This window comes from Cherax quadricarinatus, unplaced genomic scaffold, assembly GCF_038502225.1.
Source record: "Cherax quadricarinatus isolate ZL_2023a unplaced genomic scaffold, ASM3850222v1 Contig26, whole genome shotgun sequence".
Taxonomy (NCBI): Eukaryota; Metazoa; Arthropoda; class Malacostraca; order Decapoda; family Parastacidae; genus Cherax; species Cherax quadricarinatus.
This window is the reverse complement of record NW_027195052.1, coordinates 169,926-190,052: the sequence shown is the minus strand read 5'-3', so window position 1 is coordinate 190,052 and position 20,127 is coordinate 169,926. Positions and strand designations below refer to the sequence as shown.

The window sequence follows — 20,127 nt, the reverse complement described above, 5'->3', positions numbered from 1 at the left end:
CATGCGCTAACAGCAGCTACACATACACTACACCAGGTCATGGAGGGTCATACACCCAGGATAGAGGCCATACAGTTGTTAACAGCTATACACTCTGGGTCATGGGGGTCATACACTGAGGTCACAGAGAACCATGGAGGAATATACACTGGTCATGAAGGGCCATACACGGGTCATAAAGGGCCATATACAGGCCATGCAAGGTCATACACATTTCGTACAAGGTCATACACGTCATTCAAGGTCATACATACGTCATTCAAGGCCATACACAGGCCATGCAAGGCCCCACACACAGGCCATGCAAGGCCATCCACAGGCCATGCAAGGCCATCCACAGGCCATGCAAGGCCATACACAGGCCATGCAAGGCCATACACAGGCCATGCAAGGCCATACACAGGCCATGCAAGGCCATCCACAGGCCATGCAAGGCCATCCACAGGCCATGCAAGGCCATACACAGGCCATGCAAGGCCATACACAGGCCATGCAAGGCCATACACAGGCCATGCAAGGCCATACACAGGCCATGCAAGGCCATACACAGGCCATGCAAAGCCACACACAGGCCATGCAAAGCCACACACAGGCCATGCAAGGCCACACACAGGCCATGCAAGGCCACACACAGACCATGCAAGGCCACACACAGGCCATGCAAGGCCACACAGGCCATGCAAGGCCACACACGGGCCATGCAAGGCCACACACAGGCCATGCAAGGCCACACACAGGCCATGCAAGGCCACACACAGGCCATGCAAGGCCACACACAGGCCATGCAAGGCCACACACAGGCCATGCAAGGCCACACAGGCCATGCAAGGCCACACACAGGCCATGCAAGGCCACACACAGGCCATGCAAGGCCACACATAGGCCATGCAAGGCCCCACACAGGCCATGCAAGGCCACACACAGGCCATGCAAGGCCACACAGGCCATGCAAAGCCACATACAGGCCATGCAAAGCCACACACAGGCCATGCAAAGCCACACACAGGCCATGCAAGGCCACACAGGCCATGTAAAGCCACACACAGGCCATGCAAGGCCACACACAGGCCATGCAAGGCCATACACAGGCCATGCAAGGCCATACACAGGCCATGCAAGGCCATACACAGGCCATGCAAGGCCACACACAGGCCATGCAAGGCCATACACAGGCCATGCAAGGTCATACACAGGCCATGCAAGGCCATACACAGGCCATGCAAGGCCATACAAGGCCACACACAGGCCATGCAAGGCCATACACACCATGCAAGGACATACACTGGCCATGCATGGCCACACACAGGCCATGCAAGGCCACACACAGGCCATGCAAGGCCATACACAGGCCATGCAAGGCCATACACAGGCCATGCAAGGCCATACACAAGCCATTTGAAAGTCATACAGTAAGGTCACACCGGGTTACACCAGCTTTACGAATCTCACATTCACATACTGAATATACACCACAAATATAGATATAGAACATATACTACAGATATAGATGTAGAACATACGCTACAGTTACAAAACATACACTACATGTAGATATAGAATGAGCACTACAGATATAGAATATACACTACACACAGAATATACACTACGCTTATAGAATATACACTACACATATAGAATATACACTGCAGATACAATATAGAATATACATTACAGATATAGAATATGCACAAAATGTATAAAATATACACTAAAGCTATAGAATATATATATCTATAGATGCCTATTATACATTTATTAATAATGTATTATTTTTTAACTCCTTAAAGTTGCAGATGAAAAACGTTAATGGAAGTTTGTGCTATTGTTTATTTTAAGTTATATGTATGCTGGACTGTCAGTGCTTCATAAATTAAAAAATGATGCAACACAATTTAGACTGATTGCAATTATTTTTATTAGTCATATAAAGTACCAATGATTGAATGATATGAATGTAGTTTCCATTTTGGATCCTTATACTATGGTGGAAAACATCCATTTTTGAGAAAAACACACTGAACTCATCTGAGACATTCAGTACAACATTGAAATTAATAATTGTATGAAACTTGAACTTTTTAAAACATCAGGCTTCTCAGTATACTTCATAAGCATGTTACTTTACTGATTAATGATACTAGTCTTACATATTAAATACAATTGACTCTTAAACAAGGTGGGGGTTAGGGGCGCCAACCCTCTGTGCAGTCAAAAATCCGCATATAACTTTTGACACCTCAAAAAATTAACTACTAATGGCCTATTGTTGACTGGAAACCTTACAAATAACATAGGCAGTCAATTAACACATTTTGTATGTCATGTGTGTTATATACTCTGTTCTTACAATAAAGTAAGCTAGAGAAAAGAAAATGTTACTAAGAAAATCATAAGAAGAGAAAATACATTTACAGTTCTGTACTGTATTTATTGATATTGTAAGTTTACATTATCTGTTTGCAAGATGAATTATCTGCCTGTCAGTACCTGCATCAGTATTATCTTATATGATACAAAATACTGTAGATGTTTTACATATTACTAATATTAGACCTAGATATCAAAAATGAAAATAAATTAATATTTATTTATGATTTAACATGGCATCTTTACGTATGCTTACGTTTCTCTCGACTGTGAATGGAACATGTACAATCTGTAATAATATTTTATTATTATTATTATTATTATTATTATTATTATATTTTATATTATTGACCCTTGTGGGTTTAGGACTTAGTTATGAAAATATAATTATATAATAATAATATTATTATTGCATCTTTACCTTTGTTTACATTTCTCTCGATTGCAAATGGAACATGTACACTTTGTAAATGTAAGTTTTGATAAATTTTAACTTTTTATATTATACAGCGGACCCTCAGTTTTCATGATTAATCCATTCCAGAGAGTCTGATGGAAGCCGAAATTCATGAAAACCGAAATCATTTTCCCCATAAGAAATAATGTAAATTCAATTAATCCATTCCAGACACCCAAAAGTAAACAAAAAAAAAATTTTTTTTTAGAGATTAAATAGTATAGATTTACATACAGAAAAGAATGACAAATCATTATAAAGCAATAATAAAATGTATAAATGAACATTTAACATCACACTTACCCTTATTGAAAAGACTTGTTGTATGGAAGACAGGAGGAGGGAAGAGGGAGGAAAAGTTACTATTGTTTGGAAGGGGAATCCTCTTCCATTAAGACTTTAGGTACCAAGTTCTTATCCAGGGTTACTTCCCTTCTCTGTTTTTTAATGGCACTAGGACCAGCTTGAGAGTCACTGGACCCCTGTTACTCAACAAATTGTTCCAGAGAGCTCTGTTTCTGGTGTCTAAGATTTGCCTAAAGTGGGATAATGCATTGTCATTAAACATGTCATAGACACAGCCTGCAACAGCTCTGTTAGGGTGATGTTCCTCCACAAATGTTTGCACCTCACTCCACTTTGCACACATGTCTTTAATCACTGAAGAAGGCACCTTCTTCCCTCTCTCTTCCTCCTCTTGTGAAGCAATTTCCTCTGCTGTGCTCTATTGCTGTTGCAGATGAAGGTCTTGCAGCTGTTCAGTAGTTAACTCTTCACTGTGGTCCTCCACCAACTCTTCCACATCCTCACCACACACATCCAACCCCATGGAATTCCCCAATGTCACAATACATTCCACAACAGGCATAAGGTCGACAGGGTCAGCCCCAAACTCTTCAAAATCCTTCTCTGGGACACATTCTGGCCACACGGTGGCTTATTTAGCAATTGCAAGCACAAAAAACAATGGATTATTATGAAGTGTTTCGTATGAACACGATGGGGTGATGCTCACTCGCCAAGAAACAATGCCACACGACTCAGAATGCACATGTGGGAGGCTTGTGTGCGTGCAGCCACTGGGACATGGTCCATACAACCGCCGATATCAGAGGGAAATCACGAAAGCAGAGGCTATATTTTGATGAAAAAGTTGCCAATAACCAAAATTCATGAAAACAGACTCGGGAAAACCGAGGGTCCACTGTACTTTATGGTAGCAACAGACTAGTATCTACATATATTTTATGCATTCATGACATAACTAACTTTCTAAAAAAAATTTTGGTCACAAATCTCGGAAAAAAATTCCAACATTTATTGAAAAAATCCACGTATAAATGGACCTGTGCAGTTCAAACCCATGTTGCTCTAGGGTCGACTGCACTTGCTAAGTAAATAATTTTAAATTACTTACATGAGGTGCTAAAGCCGTGTGTGTTATTCACCATGGGGCGTGTTGGACGCTCGATTCTCTGACTGCTAATCTTGTAACAGACGTGCTACTCTTTCGGTCAGACTGTTTCAGGCCAGATTTAGTAAATATTTACGGTTTCACAACTTTTGAAACTAAAGCTAAATAATCAGCTTTAAATACGACTTCAAAAAATAACTTAAGCATTATATTTAGCTGTTTAACCCGTAAACTGTCCAAACGTATATATACTTTTTTTCAACATTTGAAAGTATGTAAAAAAAGTAGATCTTTTTTGTTTTTTTACATTTGAAAATGTGTAAAAAAAACTTTGATCTACTTTTTTTTTTGTTATATTTGAAAATTTGGAAAAAAAACGTAGATCTACTTTTGTAGCACTACACGTGAACGTAGATCTGCTTGGACCGTTTACGGGTTAATACGTTAAAGGATTACTATATAAATTTCATTAAGGAAATCTACAAATGATTTTATGGACAGTATAAATTTGCACAATGGTTTTCAGGGCACATATGTATATCTTAATCATACATAAATAGCACCAATCAAGATTTAACATAGTATACTCCAGTAGTCAAACAATGTGACTTATTTCCACTGAAGCCTTTACCACTGTGTTATCTGGGGATGATTAGGCACTTGGATGTTTATTTTTTTTCACTTTTAGCACTCCCTTCAATGGGGTATTTTGGTACTGGTGAAGGCCTCTGTTTCTTGGATTACCTGATTACCTTCCATTCTCCAGGCACTGTATGACCCGTATGCATTTAGTGCTTTTGTATGACTATTACATAGCTGTTATAATCTGGTTCTTGCCAGGTAAGTATTGTAGGCCCTTGTTGCTTCCAGGACAAAAACAACCTCACACCCAGGCTCACACATTTGGCTACCACCAGCTGTGGGTTAGACTAGCTAGACTTCCACCAGTCATTGTTAATTTATTATTTAACCCTTTCAGGGGTTTCGGCTGTACTAGTACGGCTTACGCGAAAGTGTCCATGACGTACTAGTACGCCTAAATTCTAGTGCCCTCAAATCTAGTGAGAGAAAGCTGGTAGGCCTACATATGAAAGAATGGGTCTATGTGGTCAGTGTGTGCAGTATAAAAAAATACTGCAGCACACAGTGCGTAATGAGAAAAAAAAACTTTGAACGTGTTTTTGGATTAAAACAGCGACTTTGCACTGTATTTTCGTATGGTATTTATTGTTGTATTCTAGTTTTCCTGGTCTCATTTTATAGAATGGAAGACATATTACAGAAATTGAGATGATTTTGACTGGTTTTACAATGAAAAGTACCTTGAAATTGAGCTCAAAGTAGCAGAAATGTTTGATTTTGACCAAAGTTCAAAAGTAAACAAATCATGCTATGCGTCCAGTACACGTCAACTGATGAGTCTAATATTCTTTCACAAGTGCGCTGATATTATTTATACAATTTCTACACTAATGCAGTAGTCTGCATAACAGTAAATCTTCTATTTTTTTGTGAGAATAAAAATTCAAAGTGAAAAGCAAAAGAATGTAAGAGGGGTGTGGGGATGTGACTAATCAACAGAGGAAATGTTATTTTAGTGCCAGGAATGTCTTTCTTGTTTATTCTGGACCCTATTCGGAAATTGGCATCTTTTGAAATTTGTGTGAGATTGGGAAAATTGCTAAATTCTGACCACTGTATTGGATAGTTGAAATCTGTAAGTGGGTGGTTTCTTGTACTCATTCGATAGAAAAAATGGAGTTCTAGCGAAATAGTTAAGATTTTTTTCGATTAGTACACTGGAATTGGCTGAAAATAGGGCTCAAATTGGGCAAAATCGCCGATGCGTAAACATCTTCGAGACCGCTAACTTCACGAGAGCATATTTCCGTAAGTTTTCTATCAAATTTCATACTTTTGGTGTCATTATGATCGGGAAAAGATTCTCTATCTTTTCATAAGAAAAAATAATTTTTTTTTTTTAAATTTGGGGGACCCTGAGAACAAGTCTCGGAGAGGGGCTGTGGACTCTGAAAGGGTTAATACATACTGCATTCTATTTTTTGTCCCAGCTTTACCCTTCACATTTTACCTTACCCAACATTCCACAAGGCTATAAAGTGATAAGGACTGCAGTGATGTGAAGGCTAAGAGGAAGCCCATAATGTCCCAGTTACCCTTTCAGAACTTACCTCGGTATTCAGGCCCAGTGGTGCACACTTGCATATACTTCAGCCTTTGCATTCTGTGGCATTAGCACTTCTATTACGATTCTTCAGTTGCATTTGGTAATTGTGTATTCTATCCCATCATTGGAAAACAGATGTTCTGCTTTTACACCACAGCTGGCTCATTGTTCTTGCCAGCTACATGTGTGTTTATAGGGCACACACTTAATTGGAAACTTGTGTAGTATTTGGTGACCCATAATTAGCTTTACTATCTTCATTTTGGTTATTGTAAGGCTCTTTCTGCTACTGATCTGCTTCTTCAGAATTTTTTTTTAAGGAGAGTTATTAATTGATACAAGCTGTTTTATCCTTACAAAATAGTATTTATTTTTTATGTATGCTTGTTGGTTTGAATATTTTAGCATTTTAAGATGTAAGGGCTAGTGTGTAGCTATTTGTGTAATTTTTTGTTAACAAGAATGCTGAATGATTTCATAGATGAAAGAGCTCTGTAATTCCTACAACTTTCTTCCAACTTGATACATATCAGTACAGTAAGTTTCCCACTTATGACCCTACCTACCTGGAGGGTATTCCAGGGGTCAACGCCCCCGCGGCCCAGTCCATGACTAGGCCTCCTGGTGGATCAGGTCCTGATCAACGAGGCTCTTACTGCTGGCCACATGCAATCCAACGTACGAACCACACCCCGGCTGATCCGGCACCGACTTTAAGTATCTGTCCAGCTCCCTCTTGAAGACAACCAGGGGTCTACTGGTAATGCCCCTTATTGCTGGTGGGAGGCTGTTGAACAGTCTTGGGCCCCGGACACTTATTGCATTTTCTCTTAGTGTACCAGTGACGCCCCTACTTTTCACTGGGGGCATGTTGCATCGTTTGCCAAGCCTTTTGCTTTCGTATGGAGTGATTTCTGTGTGCATATTAGGAACCAGTCCCTTCAGAATCTTCCAGGTGTAGATTATGATATATCTCTCTTGCCTGTGCTCCATTGAGTACAAGTCCAAGTGCTTCCAGGCATTCCCAGTAGTTAAGGTGTTTGATGGCACTTACACGTGCAGTAAAGGTTCTCTGTACATTCTCTAGATCTGCAATTTCACCTGCCTTGAATGGGATGTTAATGTACAGCAGTATTCCAGCCTAGAGAGAACAAGTGATTTAAAAAGGATTATCATTGGCTTAGCATCTCTTGTCTTTAATGTGCTCATTATCCATCCTTTCAGTTTCTTCCCAAATGTGATAGTGGCATTGTTGTGGTCCTTGAAGGTGATGTCTTTGGACATTACCACACCCAGGTCCTTCACATTACTTTTCCGTTCTATTGTGTAATTAGAGTTTGTAGTATACTCAGTCTTAGTTATTATTTCCTCCAGTTTTCCATAATGGAGTAGCTGGAATTTGTCTTCACTGAACATCAATGTTTTTTTTGAAACTGAAGTGTTCAGAATTCGGAACCTGTTTTCTCAGTCTTGTTATGCTAGGGGATACATTCCTGAACCTCAGTATTCATTAACTAATTTCATTTATTTTTTACTTAAGAATATTCATACCCAATATTTTACACTCATACTGCATCATTTCAATTAGAAATAAAATACAGTAATATTTAACAATGCTGCTCTTGCATTTTCCACTCACTGTGCATGGCTGTTTATCAAGGTAAAAGTTCATTATAACCGGAGTTGAGAGCGAATTATGGTTTGAGGCAATGTATACACCATCTTTTGCCAACCCTCAATCTCTGTGCCTCCTTCATAATTATAGTACTGTTTGGAAAATGAGTCCACATTCATTAGAAACTGATTGGTTCCAAAGTGCCTGATAAGTTAGGAGGTTTGTAATTTGGATAATAGTAAGTTTGGAGCCACTGTATGTCCTTTTATCACTTGGTTATGGCACATTTTCAGTCTTCAGAAGGCTTATATAGTACTACTTGTTAATGTCACATCTTACACCAGGCCACAAGTGTTTGACAAACGCTTGTGTATTGTCAGGGACAGCTGTCCTCCTTCATTCAACCTGAAACAAGTTATGCCCGTAACATTACATTGTTTGTCCAGGCTATTAATGAATTTTCCAGTTTTACCTTTCTGGGTCTGGCTTTCATATGTGCACAAGTGTACTTAATATTTGTACCTTATGCTGGTACAAACATTAAGGTGGTCACATTGTTACTGCTAGCTATTGACAGTGCTTCCTGTTGGCCCTTGGCACATGAATTGAAATTCTGTGACTAGAACATTCTTTTGACTTTCTACTGGATCCTCTGTTACATGTTACCAGACTGCAGCATTCCTTGATTTTCTCTTTACAGATAAAATACAAAATACAAATACTTTATTTCTTGTATTCAGTATACAGATAATGTAATTTGCATGTAATAAAATATTGTTAATACAAAAGAAAGCCACTAGCATGCAGTACATTTTGGGCCATATGTCTTGGAAATGTTACATTCCTTTTTTTCAGACAGTGTCTTGGAAGGTTAAATCTGTTCCAGATTTTATGTAATTTTCTGGGAAACCATTTATTCGGCCTTAACATTGGGAATCAAATGTATATATATTCCTCAGTGGTGTCCTCAAAAGCTAAATGCCATCTAGCAACAGGATTTCCATTACTTAATTTGTTTTTGTAGTCTTTGTGATTCACAAACCATACAGAATTCTCATAGATGTAAGCATATTCAATAATTGTCATTGACAGCCTTCATTAGTGAAGCATAATAATCTCTGCATTTTAGCCTTCATTTTACTGTTTCTTCTTGTTTCTTACTTCTCGCTTAGTTTTCAGTATCTGGTGCATTTGCAGTGCACAATGATGACAACAAATCCTCTTCTGGAGTGGGGAAATGCAGCTATCTTGATTGTATTTTTCAAGGGTGCTTGCTACTTCTTTCAGTATTACCACTACCGAGTTTTATGTCCTCATAGCATTCTGCCTCATTTCTGATTCATTACATTTTAAGCAATTCAGTCTTGAGATTCTCCCCATCTTTGAATCATCAGTAAAAAAGCTGTCATTCTTGGAAATGAAGTTGTAGACCTGTCTGTGTTCAGAACCTTCCTATCTCTCTCACTCTAATTTTTTTTCAGAGTATGTATTATTTAATCTTCATATCGCACATACGAGATCTTTGTAAGTGTTATTGTCAAAGATGACCAATGAACAGTATTCAGTAAAATCTCTATGCTTCATATCACTTTATTGTTGATACTTCATCATTGATGATTGTGAGATTGGTTTTTTGACTGGTCAACTGAAGGAATACCCTGTGTCACACTTGACAGATTTGAAAGGGTTTGTTGATAGTCTATCACCCTTTGATCTGTTTGTTATATGGCATGCTGAGTTGCATTTCAACCTCTCCTTCAGTGCTTTAACATGTTTGCCTTTTTCTCTGGAAATCTTATTTTGCATGCAGATTTTGGTCTATGGCATTCATAACACCAATATTTTCTAGTTGCTTTATATTCCTTTGCATTCATTCTCAGTACTTTTGATTTTCCTCTTCTGACTTCATTCTCTCATTTACTGTGTAGTGAATGATCCTCAAAAGTTTAGTCTTTTTCATGAAGATAACAGTATCCTAACAAGTTAAGAAAACAAGAGATAGGGTCTAGTAGTAGTAAATAGTGATGTTTAGAGCATCTGTCTGGCAGTGGTATGACCAACAGTGTGATTGAATGTCAACAAGTGTCAATGAACGATGTGAATCTCCTACGTCTTGTAGTGGTAATGAAGGGCTGAAAATTAGAATTGGTATATTGTTACATTTGGATACTTTTCTCCTCATTAAAAATATCTGACCTGGTTTATGCTGTTATATCTGGTGATGGTTTCAAGGATCACCGCCTTGCAGTTGGGTCTCAGACCAGGACTACTAAACTGGAAATAAAATACAGGATTATGAATTATTGTATTATGAAACAAATTTAAAACTAAATATTGTATACGGTTGATCCCACAAATTCACGAGGTTCCTTATTTGCAGAATTCAGTTATCTAGTGTTCATACTTATGGGCAATCTGCAAATGGATTCTGTTATCCACAGACAACAGGTCTGGAACACAACTCCTCAAATGAAAACTAACCATAATATTCTGTTCAAGTTGTGCTCAGTGGCTTTCCTAAACTCAAATCTGTTTTGATTCTGCTCATTCTTACAAATGTCAGTTTTGTCCAGATTAGAGTGACATAGTTTACTAAAGAGACATGATCTTTAAAAAAAAAAATGAAATGAAATCTGCAACAAAAATTATTTGGACTTAATTTTGTATTCACAGATTTGAGATTCTCAGGACTTCTAGGAATGTGGTCACTGTACTAAACTCAGGTAGTAGCTTGGGTAATAGTTTATGACTGCTACTTGACTGATTTTAGCCATTACATAATTATATTTTCAGCTGTAAAATATTAACTTAGTTTTGCAGTGAGACAATATTTTGTTGTGCAAATGGTAAAAGGTAGCAAAACAAAACCTATCTAATCTAAATAAAAAAAAGCACAATACTATGACTGGAACGATACACAAAAACCTACACATAGAAGAGAGGAGCTTACGGCGACGTTGAGTGTGACTGCAAATGGTCCAAGTCGGACCGAAACATCGTCGTAGGCTCCTCTCTTTTATGTGCGGGTTATTTGTGGACCTATCTAATCTAATCTTATGTAACTTAGCATGCCTAACTTCCACCTTCTAGGGATATGCAAAAGAAAGACTAACAAACCTGCCAGCACACTTCCTTTTCACACCTGAGTTAGAGGACAATCATTAATAGTACCTGCTTTAGTTACTGAGACCATTAATTACTGAAATGACAGATACTTGGGTATCAGTAAAGAAATGGCGCATAGTGCTATCTTATTGACAGTGTCACTCATGTAGATCTGTCGTAGGTACAGTGTCCTCGCATATGCCGCGAAGGGGGTGGGGGAGGTGCACAGTATAAAACAAAAATCCTGCCTGATGTAGTGCATGATGGGAAAAGCAAAACTCTGTTAGGTTTAAAGCAGCAACTTTGATGTTTTTCATGGTGTTTTTTCTTTGGTTTTATGTTATTTCTTGTTATCAGGTAATAGAATGGAAGATATATTTATGAAATAGAGAAGATTTTGGACGGTTTCAGACTGGAAGTAACTTGATATAGGCCTAAAAGTGGCTTACCTTTATACCTTTGAAAAGTTTCGAGAGTTTATCTACTCTCTGAGTTCGGCCATGGGGCAGGTTTGTCTGATGCTTGCCTGATCAACCAGGCTGTTGCTGCTGGAGACCCACTGCCCTACATATCCATCACAGCCTGGTTGATCTGGCTGACCTATTAAATTCTTGGCGATTTTTCTCGGGGGTAGGGGGTCACACTCCCCGGTCTGTTTATGAGTTTTTACTAGGTCTGCTATATCATGACCAATCACTCTTGATTTTTGTTATCCAGTAAATATGGTAATTTTCTTTTTTGTGATGGATTCAAAGTTGAGGGTAAGCGTTACATAAGAGAGGCCTGGGGACATGTTAATGAACAGAGGAGAGGTTGCTGTAGTGGCTGGAATGCCTACAGTGTGTTAGGTAAGACACATATGCAACAGTTAGACAACTTTATTCCGAAACGTTTCGCCTACACAGTAGGCTTCTTCAGTCGAATACAGAAAGTAGGCAGGAACAGTAGAGATGTGAAGACGATGTAATCAGTCCATCACCCTTGAAGTCGTAGAATTTGAGGTTGTCAGTCCCTCAGCCTGGAGTAGTTCAGTTCCATAGTCAGGAACTATCTGAAGATCAAGCGACAGTGCAGAGACTTAAATACTGTCGGAAGGAGAGGTGCAGAGTAGTAGTAGTAGTGAAAATGTAGCCAGTGAGAGGTCATGTCCCTCTCAGATCCAACCCTTTTTCACTTGAAAAGCTTGTCCAAGGTGTTTTCTGTAACAAGATGCCATGTGTTGCAGTGTCTGACAGGATGAACATCAAAATGGTATACAATACCGACAGGTTGTTAGGTAAGACACATATGCAACAGTTAGACAACTTTATTCCGAAACGTTTCGCCTACACAGTAGGCTTCTTCAGTCGAATACAGAAAGTAGGCAGGAACAGTAGAGATGTGAAGACGATGTAATCAGTCCATCACCCTTGAAGTCATAGAATTTGAGGTTGTCAGTCCCTCAGCCTGGAGCAGTTCAGTTCCATAGTCAGGAACTATCTGAAGATCAAGCGACAGTGCAGAGACTTAAATACTGTCGGAAGGAGAGGTGCAGAGTAGTAGTAGTAGTGAAAATGCACTGTCGCTTGATCTTCAGATAGTTCCTGACTATGGAACTGAACTACTCCAGGCTGAGGGACTGACAACCTCAAATTCTACGACTTCAAGGGTGATGGACTGATTACATCGTCTTCACATCTCTACTGTTCCTGCCTACTTTCTGTATTCGACTGAAGAAGCCTACTGTGTAGGCGAAACGTTTCGGAATAAAGTTGTCTAACTGTTGCATATGTGTCTTACCTAACAACCTGTCGGTATTGTATACCATTTTGATGTTCAATGCCTACAGTGTTTATTTTGAACTGTCTTTTGAACTGGAATTTGCTGAATTCTGCGTGAAACTGGCCAAATTATCGACTTCTGTGCACATTATCAGGTAATTCTGATAGTTGAGTGGGTAGTTTCTTGCACTCAGTCGATAGAACAGAAGGTATACTAGCGAAATAGCAAGGCATTGAATCGAACTGAGCAGTGGAATTGGCTTAAAATAGGACTCTCAGTGGGCGAAATCACCAATGAGTAAGTTGCTCCCAGACTGCCAACTTCGCACTTGCTTAATTCGGTAAGTTTTCCATCAAATTATGTATTTTTGGTACCTTTATCTCCAGAAGATTCTTTACCATTTTAGAATTTTTAAATATACATTAAATAACTGTGATGGCAGTAATGTTGATTTCTTGATTAAGAGTTACGTTGTGGCGATTCCAGGTTACCTATCAGATACACATGTTTGACGGCCTTGTCAGTCAGGCTCTTGGTTCTTGTAGCTTGTTGTCTGACGGAAGTGCCACAGTCCGCATGAGAAGGTAGTGTTAATTTAGTTCACCTTTTCAGGATGCGGCCCATTATAGGTCTCTGCTGTAACTCGGCATTGCTGACGACTTCCCCCCCCCCTCCTCCGTTTTTGTCTTGGTCCTCGTTGAATACTTAGTATTGCTGACGATTCCCCCCCCCCCTGTTGTTGTCTTGGTCCTCGTTGAGGTGTGCACACTTTCGTTGGTGTGTACACTGCTTTTCTTTTGTGTGCACCACTTTTTTTTTTGTTAGGATTTATGAAGGTCACCATTGTGACACCTCATGGTAAGACTTAATAATAATTTCCCCAAGTTGATCGGGGGTGGAATGATAGACTTCCTGTCATACCTGAAACTTAACTGTCGGTTGTGGAGCTCCAGGTGTCTGGTCTGTATTTATCTACTGTCTGTGATATAAGTGACAGCTTGGGCTTTAGCAAGACTAGCTTGTGTTAGAGTATCAAGTTTCATAAAGAAGCCACCTTCAGGAATTAATACAAAATACAAATTAAGGAGCATATATTCAAGATGCTACACCAGTCATTTACAAAACTGCGATATCAGCGCGTCACCAGACTTACGTTTCTTATTGAAAATTAAATCAGCTGATGTGGATCTTGAGCATTTGATGACCTGCTCAGTGGCTCATTGAGAGTACACTAAAACTGTGCCAGTGCTTAAATAATTGCGTCATTTCCACTGTATGTATATCTTTAAAGTACTTTTTCCTACTCCCGCAGCCTGGCCTGGGGCCAGGTTTGTCTGGTCAGTCATGTTGCTGCTCGCTGGTCCTTATATCCTCCACATCCTGGGCGATCTGGCACTTGACGGATATACATGTTAGGTTTCCTCTTGAAGACGTCTACGCTTATTCCAGAAGTGTTTCTGATATCTTCTGGTAGTTATTATTATTATAATCAAAAAGAAGCGCTAAGCCACAAGGACTATACAGCGCTGCAGGGCAGGAAGGAAGCGAGGGCATCAGGTGGCAAAAGGGAGATGGATGAGTAATAGGTTACGGATAACAGCGGGGCAGTGGATGGTGAAAGGGTAAAGGGCAGCAAGAGACTGAACTAGAAAGGGCTGAGGGGAGTGCGAAAAGTATCATCAGAGTTTGTGGAGTGAATCAGTCGTCAAGAAGTCAATAAGAGAGTCAGGATTAAAGGAGGGTCCATCAGCTAGAAGGGAAGGTAAAGAGAGAGTAGTAGAACGAAGACGACGTTGGAGGTAAATTCTGCGTGCTCGTTGATAGAGAGGGCAGTCTAACAGAATGTGGCTAATCGATACTGGAACTTGACACTGCTCACAGAGAGGAACAGGGTGCCTCTCCATGAGATACCCATGAGTAAGACGAGTGTGACCAATGCGAAGGCGGGAGAGAGTGGTCTCCCAACCTCGGCACTGATGACAAGAAGACGGCCAGTAACCTATGCTCGGTTTAATAGAAAGAAGTTTGTTACCGAGCAGAGTTGACCAACGTTGTTGCCAACGGGTGCGAAGGTGGGTAGCTATTGCAGCAAAATAGTCCAGAAATGGAACACCTCGATAGAAAATTGGTAGGTCATGTATCTTCTGGTAGTGTTAAACAGTCTGGACCCACTGTTCTTTGACTAAGATTTAGTGTGTGGGGGTTGAGCACTTGGTTCTTCTCCACTGGCAGCACGAGGTTGTCATTTGACTAGTCGATAGTTAAAAAAAAGAGTAAGACTTGACACTGTTACACAACTGTCTCCCGGAAACTTCTAAAAAGAAAGTGTTCACCATGTTCTCCTTCCTCTTATTAAACAAACACAATGAAATATATTTTTTCGTTAGATTCAGAATGTTTTTTTTTGCGAATTATTGCATACACAAATTTTTGCTTGCCCTATTCGACAAGAAGGTCGTTGCTATTGAAGCCAAAATAGTAAGTTTTAGTTATTCGGCACGACACACACACACACACACGCACACACACACACACACACACATACACACACACACACATACACACACACACACATATATATAATGTATATATATATATATATATATATATATATATATATATATATATATATATATATATATATATATATATATATATATATATATATATATACAATCACATTTATCGAACGGTAACCCATCATTAGTTTACCATGGTAATTTTCTTTCGTGATTACAGCATCATTGATCATTCATTGTAAACTTACAAATACCATTTCTTTTATTTTAATTTGCAATGTTAAGGTAGTTTACACAAACATTCAAAGAAACGGACCCATCACTTCTAGCAATGCGGTAGCTAAGCAATCCCGGGAAATGTTGAAATCTGTAATGCATATCACTCATGGTGCAAGAATGGGTTACATACCATGTATAAACCATTTACTGATTGGTTGTGAGTGGGATTTTAGCGTTTCATCATATTCTTTCGTCTTAGCACAGAATGTACAAGGGCTGCCTTAAAAGTTGTGGTGAGAGCCCCCAAGTGGTGAGGGAGGTCACGTTTAACAGTTTGCTGAAGGACGTGTTGAGGGCGTACCTCTTGTACACACTTGCTTATGCAAGTGACGCTTGTATATACACTTGTTTATGTGAGATCTTCATTCATGTATACAATAGGTCAAGAGCTTAGTCAAAGCCAAATATGATGCCTTAAGCCAAGTATTATAGTCGCAGAGCGCTTCCTCTCAAACTGTGTACACGAGTGGATCCCTCCACCACCTCATCGTTGTAGCCGGAAGGGCTCTTGTGAAACAGCTATGACTCCCACCTAGTACGTGGGGCCCAGCATAAATACTTGACCTTTCACCCTGTAAGTGGAATTGTTTTCTAAATGCGTTACAGTCAAAATTAATGACATCAAAATTTTCATAGTAGCATGCCTAAATGCCGAGGCATAAATACAAATACAATAGGTATAACAGAATTGTAAATATTGTTGTCTCGTAAATTCCCTTGAAAAACATACCACTTTCACCTGAGTATACTCACTGACATCTCTTATACATTTATTAGAGCATTAAGGACATCATTGACAACATGTATAAACACAATCCAGCCATCTAAAAGGCTGACTATAATACAAGAAAAGTCTGAACATGATGGCACACATCCACCAAAGAAACCAATCCACACCCTAACCCTCATATACCCTATGATAACAATCAATATCGTGCACGGTGGTGGATTTAATACACTACCGCTGACTCTTCACCCATCCCCCCACATGCCTAGTAACTGTGTCTGCCGTCACCACTCATAACCTCCATCAGTCATTGAATTTAAAAATACATTAAAGTACAATAACATAAAGGAATATGAGAACCCCTTATCGTCTCCGCCACAGAAAAATAAAATTGTTACATTTTCTAAATACATACTGCTGATTCATCTTTGTGCTTACAAAATATCCCCCATCCCCTATGCTTTTTATCTCTTTACTCCAAAGCTAAAAACCAGATTATACATTTCATCAATCAAATTATATTACAATAAGCATAATAATATCAATACTTATCATCCGACTAATAGGTGTACATTATTATCACCCTGAGTTCCATGAAATTTACATAAGAATTAATACATATATTGACAATCCTCACAATCCTTCCCGTCTTCTAAATACAGTGTACATATATCCAATGACATTTCGTTATGATCCAATCATATTTACTTTACATTTCCCCTTTTCCCCAGTGCAAGATAAATGCCACTTGCATTAGACGTCACAACACCTTACATTTGTTCACTTAAAACGTATAAAATAAGAACTAACATAAATAACTTATAACAATATATAGATAGTAATTATTTGACAAAGTGAAGAATACCAACTAATATGGTAACAGTACACTAGAAATTGTAACTCACTCACTAATACATATTCCCATTTTTTATGTATTATGTTCAACAAGATATATATATTTATTAACAATGTTCCAGAGCAATATCAGACTTACTCTGTCACGCACTAAGTTACACAATATAACTAATGGCTCCCAATAAAACATGTACCGGGCAGTACTACCTCAATCATTAACAAAACCAACCTGGCAAAAGACACTTCAGAAAGCCACCCCCTGCCATCCCCTGACCCCATGCTATCTGTATTAAAAAAACACAAACTCACGTTCCCTTCCATGCTCAAGTTCGTACCTGACGTCGAAAGTCATAAAACCCGTCTCTTAACCAAATGTCACCAGTTCACCCCCCCTACGCCCCCCCTCATTCCTAACGACTTTACACCCATATGCTCCACTACCACACACTTTTATTCCACCTTCCATCCTCCACTAATCTCAAAAAAGAACAAGAATGCCAGTTTAGGGAGAACCAGCCCAATCCAGCTCTAAACTACACCCAACCCTAACATTACACCTACCGACAGATTACGATAACCCAAGGGAAAACTATTTACCCACAATCACATTGAATTCAGAGGGTGTGGTAGAACTAATGAGTTAGGGATAGAATATGCCTTCAAAGAGGAAGTTGATTATAACTTGGTTGTCCATAAGCAGTCTCAAGATGATAATCTTCATGCTATAATTTAAGAGGTCGATTCGTGCTTACCCAATAAAACCAATCGACTAGGATTAAATATTACTACTTTCCGACTTTGAATAATCTACTTTAATACTAGTGTTTGCACCCTCTTATTCGACAGCTCACGTAGACCTGACCAAATGTAAACATTGTAAGAAGAATTGTTCACAATTTGAGTCGTTATTAACTTGAATCTGAAAATTCTTAAGAAATTAGGAACACTTTCACAAACACCTTAAAAATTATGAAATGTCGAAATATTTCATCCAAAATGACACACTATGTTACCTGGAATTCTAGCTAAGTATTTCAAACTCTCGAATAATAGATAGGTCATTACTCGGTCTGCCGTGGTTTGTTAGCACGTAATACCCCCCAGAAACACGTGAGGAATCATTCAGCTGTGGTTGGGTGTCCGGAAACTAAGATAATACGCACCAATATGTATGAGGACAGTTGCTGCCCCTATTGTTAGCCAAAATATCGTTGACACCCAGTCCCTGAGCCCAATATGTACCCATAGTCTTGACTACCGTAAACAGGATGAATACACTTGTTATTCATTGTGAGTACGTATGTGTGCGTGCGTGCATACATTCAACTCGTGTTCATGTTTTCATTTGTTGGATGATTAGGATAATTTTATTGTAATGGAAGACTTTAGTGTTTGACTATTCTCTTTTATTAACTGTGGAAAAATATTTTCTGCGCAACCAACCAAACAGATGAAAACGTGATGTCACCCACCGACACAGCCATTTTTTTTCTTGACGGTACTGTGTGTGTTTTAGAGTTTCTTTCCCTGAGGACTGCAAGAGTTGTAGTGGGTTGGCAATTGTCATCACTCGAAGCGCCTGTCGCCTAAGCCCTTCAGCCAGTAGCAAAGTAATGAATCAGTTTTGTTTACACTGGCAGCAAACCTCACAACTGCATCCGGATTCTCTCGGATCACTGTTACCCATTTTTATTATGTATTCCCGTCACGGTAATGGATATATTATGATTTTTGCCTTCCTTCAATTATTTCATTGTTATTTAAGCACTCTCACAATAAAAAAAATATTTTTGCACAGTATGTCGTAGCAAGCTCAAGAGAACAGCTGCGTATCGATATTTCGAGTCGATATGTGACATTGTTTCTGACCGACAGCCATATTGAGTTTTTTTGCATGTGACGTCACAGATGACTTACAGAGATGACAACAAGGAAATGAGTGAAATATTGAAATCCCAGTACGACTCTGTGTTTAGTGAACCACTAATCGGTCTGAGGATCGACGACCCAAATGATTTCTTCATGAATGAGCCTCAAAACTCCATAAATGTATGCCAGATTTCCGGCATTACCCTAACTCCGATAGATTTCGAAAAAGCCATTGACAACATGCCTATGCACTCAGCCCCGGGCCAAGACTCGTGGAACTCTGTTTTCATTAAGAACTGCAAGAAACCCCTCTCGCGTGCCCTAAGTACACTATGGAGGAGGAGCTTGGACATAGGTGAAATTCCAGTCACTTAAAACAACGGATATAGCCCCACTCCATAAAGGTGGCAGCAAAGCATTAGCTAAGAACTATAGACCAATAGCTCTGACGTCCCACATCATAAAAATCTTTGAAAGAGTGCTAAGAAGCAGGATTGCAAATCACCTGGATTCCCAAAATCTGCACAATCCAGGGCAACATGGGTTCAGGGCAGGTCGCTCCTGCCTCTCACAACTACTGGATCACTATGACATGGCCTTGGATGCACTGGAAGAAAATCAGAATGCAGATGTAATATACACAGACTTTGCAAAAGCATTTGACAAATGCGATCATGGCGTAATAGCCCATAAAATACGTGCTAAAGGAATAACTGGGAAAGTGGGGAGATGGATCTTCAACTTCCTAACAAATCGAACACAAAGAGTAGTGGTCAACAGAGTTAAATCGGAGGCTGCCATAGTGAAGAGATCTGTTCCACAAGGCACAGTACTCGCCCCCATCTTATTCCTTATCCTCATATCAGACATAGACAGAGATATACACCACAGCACCATATCATCCTTTGCGGATGATACTAGGATCTGCATGAGGCTGTCATCTGCTGAGGACGCGGGTAACCTCCAAGAAG

The 20,127-nt window shown here is 39.4% G+C and overlaps 1 long non-coding RNA gene across 1 annotated transcript in view; it reads left to right on the top strand.

The window, feature by feature from the left end:
- LOC138851155 (uncharacterized) overlaps window positions 1-20,127 on the top strand; it is a 112,926-nt gene that overhangs the window by 304 nt on the left and 92,495 nt on the right. The gene's annotated exons all lie outside the window — the stretch shown is intronic.